The sequence below is a fragment of the Rhinoderma darwinii genome, chromosome 12 (genome assembly GCF_050947455.1).
Source record: "Rhinoderma darwinii isolate aRhiDar2 chromosome 12, aRhiDar2.hap1, whole genome shotgun sequence".
NCBI classification, from domain to species: domain Eukaryota; kingdom Metazoa; phylum Chordata; class Amphibia; order Anura; family Rhinodermatidae; genus Rhinoderma; species Rhinoderma darwinii.
The window spans coordinates 23,273,859-23,292,344 of NC_134698.1; positions in this window are offsets into that span (position 1 = coordinate 23,273,859).

Below are 18,486 nucleotides of genomic sequence, written 5' to 3' on the forward strand. Positions count from 1 at the left end.
AATAAACATTACTGGCAGCAGAGAGTCCCTAATAAACATTACTGGCAGAAGAGAGTCCCTAATAAACATTACTGGCAGCAGAGAGTCCCTTATAAACATTACTGCCAGCAGAGAGTCCCTAATAAACATTACTGGCAGCAGAGAGTCCCTAATAAACATTACTGGCAGCAAAGAGTCTCTAATAAACATTACTGGCAGGAGAGGGTCCCTAATAAATATTACTGTCAGCAGAGGGTCCCTAATAAATATTACTGCCAGCAGAGAGTCCCTAATAAACATTACTGGCAGCATAGAGTCCCTTATAAACATTACTAGCAGCAGAGAGTCCCTAATAAACATTACTGGTAGCAGAGGGTCGGTTATAAACATTACTGGCAGCAGAGAGTCCCTAATAAACATTACTGGCAGCAGAGAGTCCCTAATAAACATTACTGGCAGCAGAGGGTCCCTAATAAATATTACTGGCAGCAGAGAGTCCCTAAAAAGCATTACTGGCAGCAGAGCGTCCCTAACAAACATTACTGGCAGCAGAGGGTCCCTAATAAATATTAATGGCAGCAGAGAGTCCCTAATAAACATTACGGGCAGCAGAGTGTCCCTAATAAACATTACTGGCAGCAGAGAGTCCCTAATAAACATTACTGGCAGCAGAGCATCCCTAATAAACATTTCTGGCAGCAGAGTGCCCCTAATAAACATTACTGGCAGCAGAGAGTCCCTAATAAACATTACTGGCAGCATAGAGTCCCTAATAAACATTACTGGCAGCAGAGAGTCCCTAATAAACATTACTGGCAACAGAGCCCCTAATAAATATTACTGGCAGCAGAGGGTCCCTAATAAACATTACTGGCAGCAGAGAGTCCCTAATAAACATTACTGGCAGCAGAGGGTCCCTAATAAACATTACTGGCAGCAGAGAGTCCCTAATAAACATTACTGGCAGCAGAGCGTCCCTAATAAACATTACTGGCAGCAGAGCCCCTAATAAACATTACTGGCAGCAGAGAGTCCCTAATAAACATTACTGGCAGCAGAGCGTCCCTAATAAACATTACTGGCAGCAGAGCCCCTAATAAACATTACTGGCAGCAGAGAGTCCCTAATAAACATTACTGGCAGCAGAGAGTCCCTAATAAACATTACTGACAGCAGAGAGTCCCTAATAAACATTACTGGCAGCAGAGAGTCCCTAATAAATTACTGACAGCAGAGAGTCCCTAATAAACATTACTGGCAGCAGAGAGTCCCTAAAAAACATTACTGGCAGCAGAGGGTCCCTAATAAACATTACTGGCAGCAGAGAGTCCCTAATAAACATTACTGGCAGCAGAGGGTCCCTAATAAACATTACTGGCAGCAGAGCGTCCCTAATAAACATTACTGGCAGCATAGCCCCTAATAAACATTACTGGCAGAAGAGGGTCCCTAATAAACATTACTGGTAGAAGAGAGTCTCTAATAAACATTACTGGCAGCAGAGCCCCTAATAAACATTACTGGCAGAAGAGGGTCCCTAATAAACATTACTGGCAGCAGAGAGTCCCTAATAAACATTACTGGCAGCAGAGGGTCCTATATAACCAGTTCCAGCAGACGCTTCCCATCACACAGCCACAGAATAAATGATAAAATGCTGGCTGCCTGCAGCCACCACTAGGGGGAGCACACAATTTCCATATTTATACAGGTTATATAGGAGTTATTGGCGGTAATATAAATACAATGTGACAGCTCCCCCTAGTGACAGTTACCAGCAGTAACCAGTAACATGGGGGATGAGATAAATGGGGGTCAGTTATATCACATTTTGGGGGAACTCACCGACGTCCAACTTCACTCGTCGTTGTCCTGTAACAGACTGAGGACCACTGAGCGGTTGTTGTTTCAAATTCAAATCCAGCGATCCCATTGGCTGCTGCTCAGTGATGTATTTAACAGTAAATTTAAAGGGACATGACTCTTATTTCACTAGACTGCATTTATTATATGTTTGCTGTAATTCTGCTTATAACATGAAGCTGTGGAGATAATCTGCAGGGACGGGTTATATTTCTCTTAATATTGGGATTGGGATTAGAGGTTATATCATTTTCTATCCTGTATCAGGACATTTCTTTTATAATTTGACATATTATTAACTATCAATGTGCCATGAAGGATCTGATATCTGAAATCACAGTTGTTTGATGGACGTTGCTGTTTAACCCCTTCCTGAGCAGGTTATTTGGGGTGATCAGATCTCGGGGTTTCCATCTCTTTATCATTCCAGTGTTTGTTTTATTTCTATCATTTTATTGTAAATGATAATGGAAGTCGGATGACGGCAAATAAGCAGCGAGACCCTCTGTGCTAAGTGGTCAGGGGTGTCGTGGTCTCATCCAGCATCAGAAGGGGGCGCTATTTTTCTCTTTGCTATGAGGCCCCATAAATTCTTACAGAAACATTTGTGCTGCCGATCAGAGAGATTTACCATTCAGGAACATAATAAATCTGGGTGACAAGTCCTATGTGCGCTGTAATGGCAGCTGTACTGGTTGTCACCCAGCTTTCCCAGTCTCCTGAATGACAAGTCTGCCTAATTATACAGTGACCCTGCCCCTGCTGTTATACTGCTGCATTATTAGGTAGGTTTACCCTTCAGGGGTCTAGGCAAGTTGGGTAACAACCCTTATGGAGGCCGTCGTTCTCACCCAGCTTTTCCAGAAACAGAAAAAAACAAAAACATAAGGCCTCGAGCCGCCCACAAATCGCGGCCGTGCACATGGCCACGGCCATTATTTTCTATGAGCCTGGACCGCAGAAGACGGCCGTAATAAGACATGCCCGTTCTTTCTGCGGTCCGGGCTCATTAAAATATGCGATATGCGGGAGGCTCGCAGCTGTCACTCCGTGGCCGACCCGAAAATGGCGGCCGTGCACATGGCTACTGTCGTCTGCATGAGGCCTAATATAAACATTTTACCAAAAACATGTAAAAAACAGTGTAATGAGGACCCCGGGATGTGATGTGATGGGGCAGATCAGAAGCGTGTAAGTGATTGTTGTAAAATGCTGAGCCAACATAATGCTCCGTCTATTAAATAATTAGGACATTGCCAGCGGGCAGGGAGTGGGCATGTAAGGGGCAGGTGCCGCACAGGGATAACTCCTTGGCAGAACGCCACTTATTAGGGATAATTGTAAAGTACAGAAGCCAAAACAAATAAGACTGGATAATATCTGTGTACAATCCTAATATATATATAATGTACCGGCCGCTGGAGTCACATATTCTATCTATCTATCTATCTATCTATCTATCTATCTATCTATCTATCTATCTATCTATCTATCTATCTATCTATCTATCTATCTATCTATCTCTCTCTCTCTCTGTAGATAGCGCCATACATCGCCCAGTAGAGTACGCCATACAGCCCCCCTGTAGATAACGCCATACAGCCCCCCTGCAGAGAACGCCATACAGCCCACCCTGCAGATAACGTCACACAGACCCCCCTGTAGATAACGCCACACAGTCCCCCCTGTAGATAACGCCACACAGTCCCCCCTGTAGATAACGCCACACAGTCCCCCCTGTAGATAACGCCACAGTCCCCCCTGTAGATAACGCCATACAGTCCCCCCTGTAGATAACGCCACACAGTCCCCCCTGTAGATAACGCCACACAGTCCCCCCTGTAGATAACGCCACACAGTCCCCCTGTAGATAATGCCACACAGTCCCCCCTGTAGATAACGCCACACAGTCCCCCCTGTAGATAACGCCACACAGTCCCCCCTGTAGATAACGCCACAGTCCCCCCTGTAGATAACACCACACAGTCCCCCCTGTAGATAACGCCACACAGTCCCCCCTGTAGATAACACCACAGTCCCCCCTGTAGATAACACCACACAGTCCCCCTGTAGATAACGCCATGGGCACTGGGCAGAATGTCAGGGGTCAATCTTTTGGCCCCTGAACATGTGATCGCTGTGACAACCAATCACAGCGATCACATGCATTTCTGCATAGAAAACAGTGTGCACGCGATCGCGTGCACACAGCCCTGTGCCCACGCTGTTACCAACAGCTCTGGGCACTGGGCAGAGTATCAGGGACCAATCTGATGGTCCCTGAACATGTGGTCGCTGTGAAAACCTATCACAGCGACCACATTTGTTTTATTTTGACTTTTCTGGCAGTAAATCTCCTGCCTCTTTTCTTCTCCTCAAACATTGTTTCAGTTTGAGGAGAAGAAGAGACTCGGGAGAATTGCTGCCAGAAGATTACAGTGAAAAAAAATACAGTTACACTCATAAAACATTCTCTGTATAGATAGATTTCTATCTATCTATACAATCTATCTATCTATCTATCTATCTATCTATCTATCTATCTATCTATCTATCTATCTATCTATCTATCTATCTATCTATCTATCTATCTATCTCATATCTATCTATCTATCTATCTCTCTCTCTCTCTCTCTATCTATCTCATATCTATCTATCTATCTATCTCTTTTCCCATTACATACTTTTATTGCTTATTGATTAGATTTATCATCAAAAGAATTGCCGCTCCAGTCATTGGGAATTATATCAAAACCTGTTTCCTTATCTCTCATTAACTCCCATTAACAAGATTGTTGGAGGTCCGGGTGGTCAGACCCCGCTGAGCAGTTTTATTTTATATCCTGTATAATCAATATGGTCTGTCATGGGAAAAATATCCTTGAAATGTCCCTGGAGGACCCAGGACAATTTGATAATCCAAAACCAAAACCATGAAAAATCCAGTAATCTGTATTCTATAGGTGTTGAGAATATCAAAAAAGAAATAAAAATGCCTCTGGCTGCCCAAACACATACAATGGCTGTCGGTCGATCGACAACTATTCTTTTTGACTCCCTCATATACTGTACGTGCACCCTTGACTCGGCCGAGCCACCTCTGCCACCTACTTATCTCCTGGGAAAACAAGGGATCGGGCATGTTAGATCTATCTATACAATCTATCTATCCATCTATCTTTTTTTCTATCTATCTACCTTTCTTTTATTCTATTAGAATAGGCTTGTAGGGAGTATATAATTATATATATATCCACATATATATAATATATATAGCAATAGCGGTTTCTTTTTTTGTTAGCGGTAGTGTAGATATATATACCAGTTAGTTTGTGTGTTTTATAAAAAAAAAAATAATTTGTTTAGTTAGTGTTAGTGTTAGTTACGTTATGGCGAGGAAGTTGTTTAGCGCCGAGGAGGCATACGCCATGCTGTGGTCTGAGTCGGAGACCGCATCAGAGATGGCGTCCGAGATGGAACCTGTTTTAGGTAGTGACGATGACAGCGTCACTTCAGGTTCATCTTCAGGGGACGTTGTCCCTGATGCAGTTGAAACTGCAGAACATGAAAGCGCAGGGCCAAGTAGCGCTGTAGCACGGGACAGTCTGGTCCCTCCAGTCCAGGCTCTTGTATGGGCACCTGCCCCATCTTTTGGGCCTAGAATCCACGGATTTACGGCCACTCCTGGCATAACCGTGGACAATACAAATTTTGTCCAAATGCATTACTTCCATTTATTTATAACGGACGACATCCTAAATCAGATTGTCCACGAAACAAATTTATATGCCACTCAATATATTATTAGTGGGGAAGCGCATGGTAAAGGGGGACTCCTGTGCTTATGCATCTGAGGAATTGCTGGCGGTCAAGTTCAGGGATCGCAAAGATGTGTATGTGCTAAGCACGATTCATACCGCAGGAACAGTGGCAGTGAGGGAAAGAGGGGCAACATCGGACAAGCACAAACCAGTGAGCGTGTCCGAATATAACAAGTACATGGGGGGGGGTGGATTTAAGCGACCAGGTTTTACAGCCCTATCTAGTAAAACGCAAAACTAAAACCTGGTACAAAAAGGTGGCCATTTATTTGTTACAGGTGGCCATCCACAACTCATTTGTGCTCTACAAAAAAAACAGAGGCAGAGACACATACCTGGATTTCCAGGGAAAAATTATTGAAGGCCTCATTTTTGATGTTCAGGACACCCGAGAATGCCCCCAGTCTGAGGATGTCACGCGACTGACTGAAAGACTCTTCATCAGTCGGATTCCCCCAACACCAACCAGAAGCAACCCCCAGAAAAAGTGCCGCGTCTGCAGAAAAGACGGGCACCGCAAAGATTCCCGATATTTCTGTCCCTCATGTCCCTCACAACCAGGCCTGTGCATTGAGCCATGTTTTAAAAAATACCACACTGTTCTGAATTATTAGATTTTAGTTAATTCGTTGAAAATATATTTGCCCTACATTACGTTTTTATTTTTCCCCTGATTTTACTCCAAGGGTGAGGGAGGGAACGGGTGGGGGGTGGATGTCATGTTTGCATATTCTCTAAAGTTCATCTGCTGGAGAGTCCATTTGCATAAACCTGCAATTTCTTATTTTAGAAAACCCAAAAAAATAAATTCCCATTATACCCCTAGATGAATATTTTGGGATCTCGGCTTCAAGAGCAGATATTTTGGACGTGTTATAGAAACTCTGTTGAGTTTTGTAAAACCAGCTTTGAAAAAAAGCGATTTGTGAAATAAGCTTCTTCTATCGTCCGCCCTCCTACATCTCTATGTGATAAATAAGGCCCACATATTTGGTAACCCCATGCACGGGAGAAGTGGAAGAATGTGAAAGGAGATGAATTTTGTCCGTGGTCTATACCGTGTGTGAAAAATACTAGCCTAAACTGACGCATGTGCTAAAAAAGCGCTGATTTTATTTTGTTCCATCTTATTCAAGAAACTTTCAGAAGAAAACTGGACTTGCTAAAAATATGATAAACCCCTTGAAGGAAACCTTGTGGGGTCTACTTGTGTGAATGAAGTCATTTATGGGGTGATTCTAATGTTTCAGCAGCATTACACCCCCCAGAAAACAGTATGCTGCTATAAAATCAAATGCAGAATTCCTGGACCAAAAAGGCCAAAAAGCCTCCTTTTATGCCAAGCCCTGGCACATGCCCGCACAGTGAATAAGGCACACATATTTGGTATCCCCATGCACGGGAGAAGTGGAAGAATGTGAAAGGAGATTAATTTTGTCCGTGGTCCATACCGTGTGTGAAAAATGCTGGCATAAACTGGCGCAATTGCTAAATTCTTGAATTTTTTTCCAATTTTGCCCACTTTAGAGAAAAAAAAAAAAATGATATATACTGACAAATGCCACTAAAACAAAGCCCTATCTGTCCTTTAAAAAGAGTGTAAAATTCAAAGATGAACTTTATTCACCTGCAGAGTTATAGTCATCTAAAGAAGCGCATAGCAAAATTGTGAAATTTGCTCTGGTCATTTAGCTGTAAAACAGCCTAGTCCTTAACCGGTTAAAAGAATTAAACCTATTTAGCCTTGAAAAAAGACGACTAAGGGGGGACATGATTAATTTATATAAATATATTAATGGCACATACAAAAAATATGGTGAAATCCTGTTCCATGTAAAAACCCCTCAAAAAACAAGGGGGCACTCCCTCCGTCTGGAGAAAAAAAGGTTCAACCTGCAGAGGCGACAAGCCTTCTTTACTGTGAGAACTGTGAATCTATGGAATAGTCACCGCAGGAGCTGGTCACTGCAGGGACAGTAGATGGCTTTAAAAAAGGCTTAGATAATTTCCTAGAACAAAAAAGTATTAGCTCCTATGTGTAGACATTTTTTCCTTCCCTTTTCCCGTCCCTTGGTTGAACTTGATGGACATGTGTCTTTTTTCAGCCGTACTAACTATGTAACTATGTAACTATGACATGTGTCACTTTATGTGGTAGTAACTTTGGAATGCCTTTATTTATCCAAGGGGATTCTGAGACTTTTCTGGTGACACATTGAACTTTATGTTAGTGGTAAAATTTGGTTGATACATTCAGTGAAAAACAGAAAAAATTACAGAAAATGTGGTGTAAGGCAGATGGTTAAACCACACAAAATAGTTATTAGTTAACAATTTGTTTTTTTAAATAAAGGATTTAATATTGAAAAAAGGTTTTTTTTACAACTGTTTTTTTTTTGTCTCACTAGGTGACTTGAAGTCAGGAATCCCTGATCGCTATTCTAATACACTGCACTACATGCGTAGTGCAGTGTAAAAGTGCTGTCAGTTACTCACTGACAGCAAACCTAAGGCAGGACAAACTAGGCTTCCGTAGATGACAAACCCGGAGGCCATTGTTAGGCCTCCTGTTGCCATAACATGATGGAATAGAACGTCAAGGAGCAGGAAGGGGTTAAAGGATCTGCTAACGTCTTGGTGCCAGATACCACAGGACACTTTTAAAGATCTTCTGAAATCCATGTCCCAACGGGTCAGAGCTATTATGGCAGCACGAGGAGGACTACACAAGGCAGGTGGTTTTAATGTTATGTCTGGATGGTGTATATGTTAGTAATTAATTTCTATTCATTTGTAAATTGATGGAAATTAGGGTATGTTCACACGCATACTCAAAAATATCTGAAAATACAGAGCTGTTTTCAAGGTTTTCAGCGTTTTTTATGGCCGTTTTTGGAGCTGTTTTCAATATTGTCTAGGAAAAACGGCTCCAAAAGCGGCCCAAGAAGTGACTTGCACTTCTTTTGTGAACATACCCTAAAAAAAGAGTAACTTTTCTGTGCTTTTTATTTTTACAATTTATATCAATCACCCTAAATATTGTAATCTTGGGGCCTACATTGCTCCTATGTAAACATGGGAACGCCACCATTCTCACCAGTTTTAAGGCGTAATGTAAGTCTTAGGCCAAAATGTAGTAGTAGTTGAAACGCCAATCCAACCGAGATGGAATATGAAATATCCAAGATAGAAGGGAGTCCCAGGCATAAAATAAGATAAGATAACTTTATTAATCCCCGAAGGGAAATTCCAGTATCACATAAATGGATTCTGGGAAACGGCATCAGGGATCTTTTATTATTAGGTCTCTGTGCAGATTGAAATTCTGGCGTCCAAGGTGAAGATGATGAAGAAGACTAGGTGGTACTGTAGACAAAACAAAAAATAATCAGACCAGACGATAATCACTCAGCAATATACTGGTGCCGAAGCTCCAGCCATGATTTCACAAAAATACTATAGATGTCAGTGATCATACCTGTACTGCTGGTGTTTCTTCTGTACCACAGCTGTTGGTACTTATCTCCTCCTCTTTCTTTGAAAGGCATGGACGCGGCACAAGGGACAGCGTGGATTTGTCGGGATCCAATGTGCAATACAAGGCAGATGGAATATGTGAGAACATGGCAGAACGGTGACTTGCTCTCCAATCTCATAGTCCTCTAGGCATATAGTGCAGGACTGGATGTCTTCGTTTTCAGTAAAGGTTCGAGATGGGAGTCTATCAATCTGCCTGCCTCTCCTGCCTCGCCGACGTTGTCTTCTCTGCACAGGTCTGCTGTCTGTGGTCTCTGTTGTCGACTGTTGGTTGGTAAGCAGCTGACTGGTGCTTGGTGTTGGCTCCACCAGCCTGTTAGATGTTTGCTGAGGAGATCTGCTTCCTTCTCTGGATGGCTGCAGGTTTGGTAGCGGCTCACTGGTGCTGGGGTCTTGTGTTGGTTCCTCCAGCCTTTCGGATCTCTCCTGAGTAGTTGATGGAGTAGACCCAGGCTGGGATTCTCCAGGAATTCTGAGCTCGGTCTCACTATTAATACGACGGCCACTTGTCGTTTCAGACTGTTCTATTGGCTCAGGTCGTAATGGGGACCGGCTTCTGTCCGCTCCTTCTTGCTGCAACCTACGGCGCGGAGGAACTTGACCACGTCTTCGTCTCCTGTCGGGGACATTGTCATGGTCTTCATCCTGCTCCACACTCTGACGTCTTCTATGTCCAGATCTTAATCTTCCATCAGCAATGCCTAGATGTGAAACAATGTGTATAACATATATTAATTATGTACAGAAAAAATGGGAAAAAAGATCAATACCAGACATTTCCTATGGACTCGCGTGGCCTTCTTTCTAGAGGAAAGCTCCCATGTTTTTCTAATCTTGGACAACCGTTTTGATACTATGAATATATACACAGTCGAGTCACATTATTATAACTACTACTAATATCCAGAGTAACCGGCGTGTGCAGCACGGACAGCAGTAGACGGGCTGGGAGTGACTCAATAAGGTGCTGGTCAGTGGTCTCATATGTGGAGCCTCGCTGACTCCATACATCCCACATTTACTGGAGGGTGCGTGGGGGAGGATCCATAAAGCGAACAACACGATTGACGTGGTCCCACAGATGCTCAATTGGGTTCAAGTCTGGAGAAATAGGGGGCCAGGGAAGTACTTGGAAGTCTTGGTCGTGCTCTTCCAACCACTGTCGGGCATTTATAGTCGTGTGACATGTCGCATTGTCTTGCTTTAAGATTCCATTTGCTCCAGGGAAGACAATCAGCATGTATGGTGGATGTGATCTGTAACGATGGATTCATATCTAAATCGGTTCAGAGCCTTCCATATGGATGAGTGGCCCAGAGAATGCCATGGAAAAATACCCCAGATGCTGACGTCGCCGCCAGCTTTTTCCAGCAATGGTTGTAAAGTCCATCCTTTCGATGAAGCAGAAAACGTGATTTATCCGAGAAGACAACACTTTGCCAATCATCGGTGCTCTGAGACCAATACTGCCGTGCAAATTGAAGCCATTTTCTCTGATGCACCTTAGTTACATAGGAGCAGTGACCATCCGTCGGGTTCGGAGCCCCATACGCAGTCGGGTTCGCTGAACTGTTGTATTAGACACACGTCTGGTAGCCACCGTTCACCTCTCAAATACATGGCACGTGGTGCTCTGCAGTTTCCATGTCGGTTATTCCCAATGGTGCCATTTGTCCACTCACGATACACTGTCACCACAGCAGCACGCGAACAGTTCACAAACTGCGCTGTTTGAGAAATACCGCCACCCTTGGTCCGAAAGCCAATAATCATCCCTTTTTGCAACTGAAAAACGGTGCATTTTTTGCGGACGCAAAACGGACATGTTTGTGTGAAACTAGCCAAATGTATCGGATATAACAAGTTCCACTTACCTTGATTTATCCGGGAACTTTCGTCTATTGCAAGCTGCAAGAGTTCTCGGTAACTCATTGTTCCTTGTAGCAGGCGGCTTGATGTTTAAATTCAGGAACAATGGAAAAACGGGATTCCTCAAATAAGAGGGAATCTACCACGATGTTCAGAAGTTGCACTGGTGTTTAAGTGCTCTGAACAGATGATGTAGTAGTCGCTTTGTAGCACAAATTCGCTCTTTGAAAAACCAAGTGAAGTTTCAGCATCAGCATCAACTCGAGATATGGCACTGATGTGACTGCGCTTGGGGTCCTTAGAACTTCACGCCATTGTGATGTCACTGCTATAGATGCCACAACCTCCATTGTTCTGATGACATCACTGCCTGCAGTGATGTCATAATGCTTACGGTATGTCATTAACGGTCCCCTGCTCTGCATTATACCAATCACTGCAGCAAAGCCTCCAAATAAATAAATAAATATATATTAAATTTTTTTATATTTACATATTGCAGCTGAAAATCTCTATTATTTGTTTGGTAAATGTTTCTCTATAATTGTTTAGTAAATGTTGTAGCACACAATTCATCTAAGTAAAAGTCTAAGTAACAGATTACCACAATGGAGAGGTGGAAATGTAACTTTATTTTTCTAAAACGAGATGGTTCTGGAGTAAATAAGAATCCTTTATAACCTAAAGAGGTTGTCTGGTATAAGAAACCCATTGTAAATACCCTATTGGGGAATTCTAAGTTAAGAAAGGACAAGTCTCCTATTGATTTCACTGTGTAATGCTTAGTTTCTCCTGTGGTGGCGCTGCAGGGGAATTCAACACTTCTCAAGTTCCATCACAGATTAAATCTGATCGCTGGGGGTCACAATCAGCGACATTAAGCTGCACTATCTGGATGTACAAATTACACTGGATGAGGGCCATATTGTGACAGACATTTACACCAAACCAACTGACTGAAAATAACTTTTTAATTTTAGCTTTCAACCCAAATCAGCACAAAAATAAAATTTCACAAAGCCAACTACATAGTGATAGAAAATGCCGCAGAACTTCGCATATAAATGAGACGGATATGTGAGAGGCAGATAGATAGGGCGTGCTCTAGCAAAGTAAAAAATGAGCCCCCCATTACTTTATTTTTCTGATCTCAAATTCCAAGATACAATCCCGTTAGTAAGCCCTAAATATACACCTCCTGCAATGAGCCATAATACAATTGTGGGGATCAGACCTTAACCACTTCCTGCCGCAGCCATTTTGAATTTTTTTATTTTTGTTCTTTCCTCCTCACCTTCCAAAAGCCACAACTTTTTTATTTTTCTGTTGATGTAACCATATGAGAGCTTGATTTTTGCAGGACGAGTTGTAGTTTTTCATGGCACCATTTATTGTACTAATGAAATGGGAAACTGAAAGAACTTTCTTTGTGGGGTGAAATAGGAAAAAAACAGATTTCTCCATTGTTTTTTGGGTTTCGTTTTTATGGAGATCACCGCGCGGTTTTGTTTCGCCATTATCTGAGAGCCATACGTTTTGTTTTCTTTCCGTCGCTGCAGCAGTGTGAGGGCTTGTTTTTTTGTGGCACGAGCTGTCGTTTTTATTGGTTCATGAGACTTTTTGATCATCTTTTATTCCATTGTTTGTGGGAGATGAGATGACCAAAAAACAGTGATTCTGCCCTTCTGTTTGTTTTAATGCATTCACCATGTGGGTTAAATAATGTTATTTTGTTATAGCTCTGACTTTTACGGACGTGGCAAAACAAGTTATGTTAATTTACTTTTTTTACATTGATTTTTTTTAAACTTTTAATATTTTAACTTTATATATATATATATATATATATATATATATATATATATATATATATATATATATATATATATATAAACTTCATTTAACTGTATTCTACTTTCTTTACTTGCCCTCTAGGGGACTTAAACCAGCAATCATTGGATCGCTTGCAGGATATACTGCAATACTAATGTATTGGCGTATATCGTGTTCTTTACCTGCTCTTATCAAGCCTTGCCAGGGGTGCAAAGATGGCAGACCTGAGGGTCTACATTAGTCCTCCAAGCTGCAATGACAACCATCGGCACCACGCAATCGCAGGGGGGCAATGGGCCGTCAGAGATAGCCACCCCCATATTTCTAATGGCTTAGTTACCGCAGTAACTATTGACCTCAGCATCTAAGGGGTTAAACGAGTGGGATCGTAGTAATCTACGATTTCGCTCGTCGCAGTGAACTGTCAGTTATAACATACAACCAACACCAGCAAATTATGGAGTGAGCTCAGTCCGTGACCCCACTCCATACTTCCCTCCTGGCCTACACCGTATATATACATGTTGGTTGTCATGGAAGGGGCTAGGCAGCATTGAAGGGTTAAAAACTAATGACGTTTTGGCAACCAAAGGTGCCCACCTCAGCATCAGAGCCCCATAGCAGCTTCTATGGCTACTAGGGCTATAGTTATGTCCATGTACAGGGGGAAGATTTGACAGTAACACTACAGGTGATGTATTATCACAGTATACATCTAGTATTAGGATAAAATAGAATGACGTACCAGTCCCCAGACATTAGTAGATACGGGTCACTAAGCAAATCATAGTGGTTCCAAGTACCAGGCTCAGGACCAACACCTAGAAGAGGAGGAGAGAGAATAAGGAGGTTAAAACGTGGCCAGGTGCGGTGGATTCACTGCTTGTACACAATGCATCTTAAACGGGTTATGCGGGGACTAAAAATTATTAGCAGTGTTCTCACTGAATTATGTGATGTCACGGTTTGTGGGTATGTGGACCCACCAGGCCGCACCGCCATAGCAGCGAGGCAGCTGGCCAAACAACAGGGAACCCCAGAAATACAAAGTCCCGCACAAGGGTACCAGGATAGTCCAGACAGTGGCCGCAGCTCTGGCACGGATGGAGGTAGGTAACACAGGACGTGGCGGATGACACAGGTGCAGTAGACACGACTCCAACTAGTAGGCACAGGAACAAGAACACAGTACGGGATACAGGAACGGGTAACAGGGCAAGGGTAACAACTGGAACGGGAAACAGTAAGGGACCATTTGAAAGACAGACTTGGGGTATACTAACAATGCTCAGGCAAGGATCAGATGGGTTGGGCCCTTCTTATAGTCCAGGAAATCATGTGTGTTGATGATGGCGATTTCCTACATGTGCGTGCGCTGGCCCTTTAAGAGAGGGCACGAGCGTGTGCGTGCACCCTACGGGACAGAGCAGATCATAGCAGAAGTAAGCACTGACGTCTCCTGGGAAGGAGATGGGAACCAGCGCTCACAGATCCATGGCTGCGGGCGTCAGGTGAGTGGACCCGATGGCCCTGGACGCTACAGTATCTCCCCCTCTTACGCCCCCTCTTCTTGGGACTAGAGCGAGAGAGGAACTTCTTAACAAGAGCAGAGGCATCAAGGTTCTCCTCCGGCTCCCAGGACCTCTCCTCAGGACCAAACCCTCTCCAGTCCACCAAATAGAAAGTCCTTCCTCCTACCCTTTTGCAGTCCAGGATCTCCCTCACCTCGAACACATCAGAAGAACCGCTGGGAGCAGTTGTGGAACAGGAAGTCTTGCTGTAGCAGTTCAGGACCACTGGTTTCAGGAGAGACACATGAAAGGAGTTGGGGATTCTGAGGGTAGGAGGCAGCCGCAGTTTATAGGAGACAGGGTTAATCTGTTGCCGAATCTCAAAAGGACCGAGAAACCTGGGAGCAAACTTGTATGAAGGCACCCTCAAACGAATGTTCCATGAGGACAGCCAGACTTTGGTACCTGGAAGATACTGCGGCGGCTCTCTTCTTGTATCCGCTTTTCGCTTCATGCCCGGGTCTGTTGCCAGATTTACAGGAAGTCCCCAAATGCAGAGTCAGCAGCGGGTACCTGAGAAGTAGTAGACACTGGAAGAGGGACTCTAGGATGTTGACCGTATACAATGTAAAACGGAGTGGAAGTGGTGGACTCGCTTGTGTGGTTGTTGTACGAGAACTCGGCCCAAGGAAGAAGCTGTACCCAGTTATCATGCTGTAAGGAAATGAAGTGACGGAGATAATTCTCCATGATCTGGTTGATCCTCTCGACTTGCCCATTGGACCGGGGGTGATAGGCTGTGGAAAAGTCCAATATCACATCCAGGAGTTTACAGAGAGCCCTCCAGAACCTCGAGGTAAACTGAAACCCCCGATCGGACACAATGTGAAGGGTAAGCCATTCAAGCCGTATATGTGCTGGATGAAGAGATTCGCCATTCGGGGAACAGAAGGTAGGCCGGTCAGCGGGATAAATTGTGCCATCTTCGAGAACAGGTCCACCACCACCCAGACAGTGTTGCATCCTGCTGAGGGAGGAAGGTCAGTGACAAAGTCCATCACAATGTGCTGCAAGGTGGAATTGGGTATAGGCACAGGTTGATGGAGGCCAGCAGGCTTGGAGTTAGTAACCTTGTTAGAAGCACACACCGTGCAAGAAGAGACAAAGTCCACAACATCCTTGGGAAGCGTGGGCCACCAAAAGTGACGAGCAATCAGTTCTCGGGTTTTACGAACACCAGGGTGCCCAGCCAGTTTAGAACTGTGTCCCCATCGGAGAATTCTTCTCCTGCCAGCTAATCGAACAAAAGTACTCCCCGGAGGGATGTCTCTAACCTGCAAAGGATTGGCAGTGATAATGCAGGACGAGTCTATGATAGTTTGAAGAGACTCCACCGTGTCATCCGTTTCAAATGACCTGGACAGGGCAATGGCCCTCACATTCTTGTCAGCGGGACGTAGTGGAGCACAAATTGTAAACGGGTGAAGAACAGCGGCCACCTGGCTTGACAGGGATTTAGTCGTTGAGCGGACTGAAGGTAGGTGAGGTTCATGTGGTCGGTGTAGATTAGGATGGGGTGAGCTGCGCCCTCCAGCAGATGTCTCCACTTCTCCAGAGCCAATTTGATGGCCAGTAGCTCCTGATCCCCAACAGAGTAAATGCGCTCTGCAGAAGAAAAAAGTCTCGAGTAGTAGCCACATACTACTGCCTTTCCTTTGGGGCTCCTCTGGAACAGAAGTGCGCCTGCACCAACATAAGAGGCGTCCACCTCCAAAGAAAACTGTATATATACGTCAGTATGATAGAGGATTGAGGCAGAAGTAAAGGCTTTTTTGAGACTAAAAAATGTGGACTCTGCCTCTGGGGTCCACACCTTGGCGTTCACACCGTTCTTGGTAAGGGTGGAAATAGGAGATGTCAGTGATGAAACGTTTGGGATAAACTGCCGGTAGAAATTGGCAAATCCCAGGAAACGCTGTATGGACCTCAGACCTTGAGGACGTGGCCACTCCAGGACAGCTCTCACTTTCTCAGGATCCATCTTGAGACCTTGATCCGATATGATGTAGCCCAGGAAGTGCAGAGAACTCCTCTCAAAGACGCACTTCTCCAGCTTGGCGTATAAATGATTCTCCCTTAATCGTAGTAGAACTTGACGGACATGCCTCCGATGAGTCGTCGGATCTGGGGAGAAAATCAAAATATCATCGAGATAAACAACAACACAGATATAGAGGAGATCTTGGAAGATATCATTAACGAGTTCCTGAAACACTGCAGGAGCGTTACACAGTCCGAAGGGCATCACTACGTATTCGTAGTGCCCGTCACGGGTGTTAAATGCCGTCTTCCATTCGTCACCCTGGCGGACCGGAGCGGAAGTGAGATGGGGACCAGCGCTCACAGATCCATGGCTGTGGGCGTCAGGAGGTGAGTGGAACCGACGGCCCGCGGCCATAGATGCTACATGTGAGTAAACTCGCTAATATACATTCCCGTCCCCCTTGGTGCTGTTTCTGAGATTTTCATAGATTTTTATAGCGCTGATGAGGAACCGGAAGTCTAGTTGTACAGTCTTCTTTGGTGACGACACGACTCTTCGTCATGTGATCGGCCCCGCTGTACTCTATGTACTCGCTGTACTACTGCTCCTGCAGTATACGGAGCACAGCGCCGCACTCTGAGAGGTTCCTCTGAGAGGTTCCTGTTGTTTCTCCTTTGCTTTATCCAATGCTAAAAACTAATAATGATTTTTTTTTTTTTTTAAATGCAAGCCCCTCAGTTGGAGTCACTGGGACCCAACACTAGAATTTCATCTGATTTGACAGATTATGGCACAATTTTCTATGGGGAATTTATGGTGGTTATTTTGATATTCCCATACTGTTCTTTGACACAGACCACCTACCTAAACATTGCTACCGACAAATCCACCTCTTCATGGTAAAGGTATTCTCTAATGTCAGTGCTGTCTTACAGCAGGATAATGCCCCCGCCACACTGCAAAAATCGTTCAGGACTGATGTGAGGAACATGACAAAGAGTTCAAGGTGTTGACCTGGCCTCCATATTCTTAATTCAATCGATCATCTGTGAGATGTGCTGCAAAAACAAATCCAATCCATGGAGACCCCTACTCACAACTTACAGGACTTAACCCCTTAATGACGAAGCCTAGGTTGGGCCTTAAGGCTCAGAGCCCATTTGTCTAATCTGACATTATCTAAGGGGAGACATTTCCTCTACCTGTTGCAGGAAAAAAATTTTGGGCCAGTTTGTGGAAGACCCAACTAGAGGTGAAGCTCTGTTGGATCTGGTCATTTCTAATAATGCAGAGTTTGTTGGGAACGTCAATGTTCGTGAAAACCTCGGTAACAGTGATCACAATATAGTTACATTTTACCTATACTGTAAAAAACAAGACAAACGCAGGCTGGGAGGGCAAAAACATTTAATTTTAAGAAAGCCAATTTCCCCAGGATGAAGGCGGCAATTCAGGATATAGACTGGGTAGAACTAATGTCAAATAATGGGACAAATGATAAATGGGAGATTTTCAAATCTACTTTGGGTTATTATAGTGCAAAATGTATTCCTATAGGTAACAAGTATAAACGACTAAAATTTAATCCCACATGGCTTACACCTTCTGTGAAATGGGCAATACATGACAAAAAAAATCTGAGGGTACATCTGAAGCCTTTGTAAAATATAAAGAGCTTAATTAAATCTGTAAAAATGTAATAAAATTAGCAAAAATACAAAATGAAAGGCAGGTAGCCAAGGATAGTAAAACAAATCCCAAAAAATTCTTCAAGTATATAAATGCTAAAAAGCCAAGGTCTGAACATGTAGGACCCCTAGATAGTGGTAATGGGGAGTTGGTCACAGGGGATCAAGAGAAGGCAGAGTTACTAAATGGGTTCTTTAGCTCTGTATATACAACTGAAGAAAGAGCAGCTGATGTAGCCGGTGCCAGTGCTGTTAATATATCAGTTGATATATTGAATTGGATGAATGTAGATATGGTCCAAGCTAAATTAAATAAAATAAATGTGCACAAGGCCCCGGGA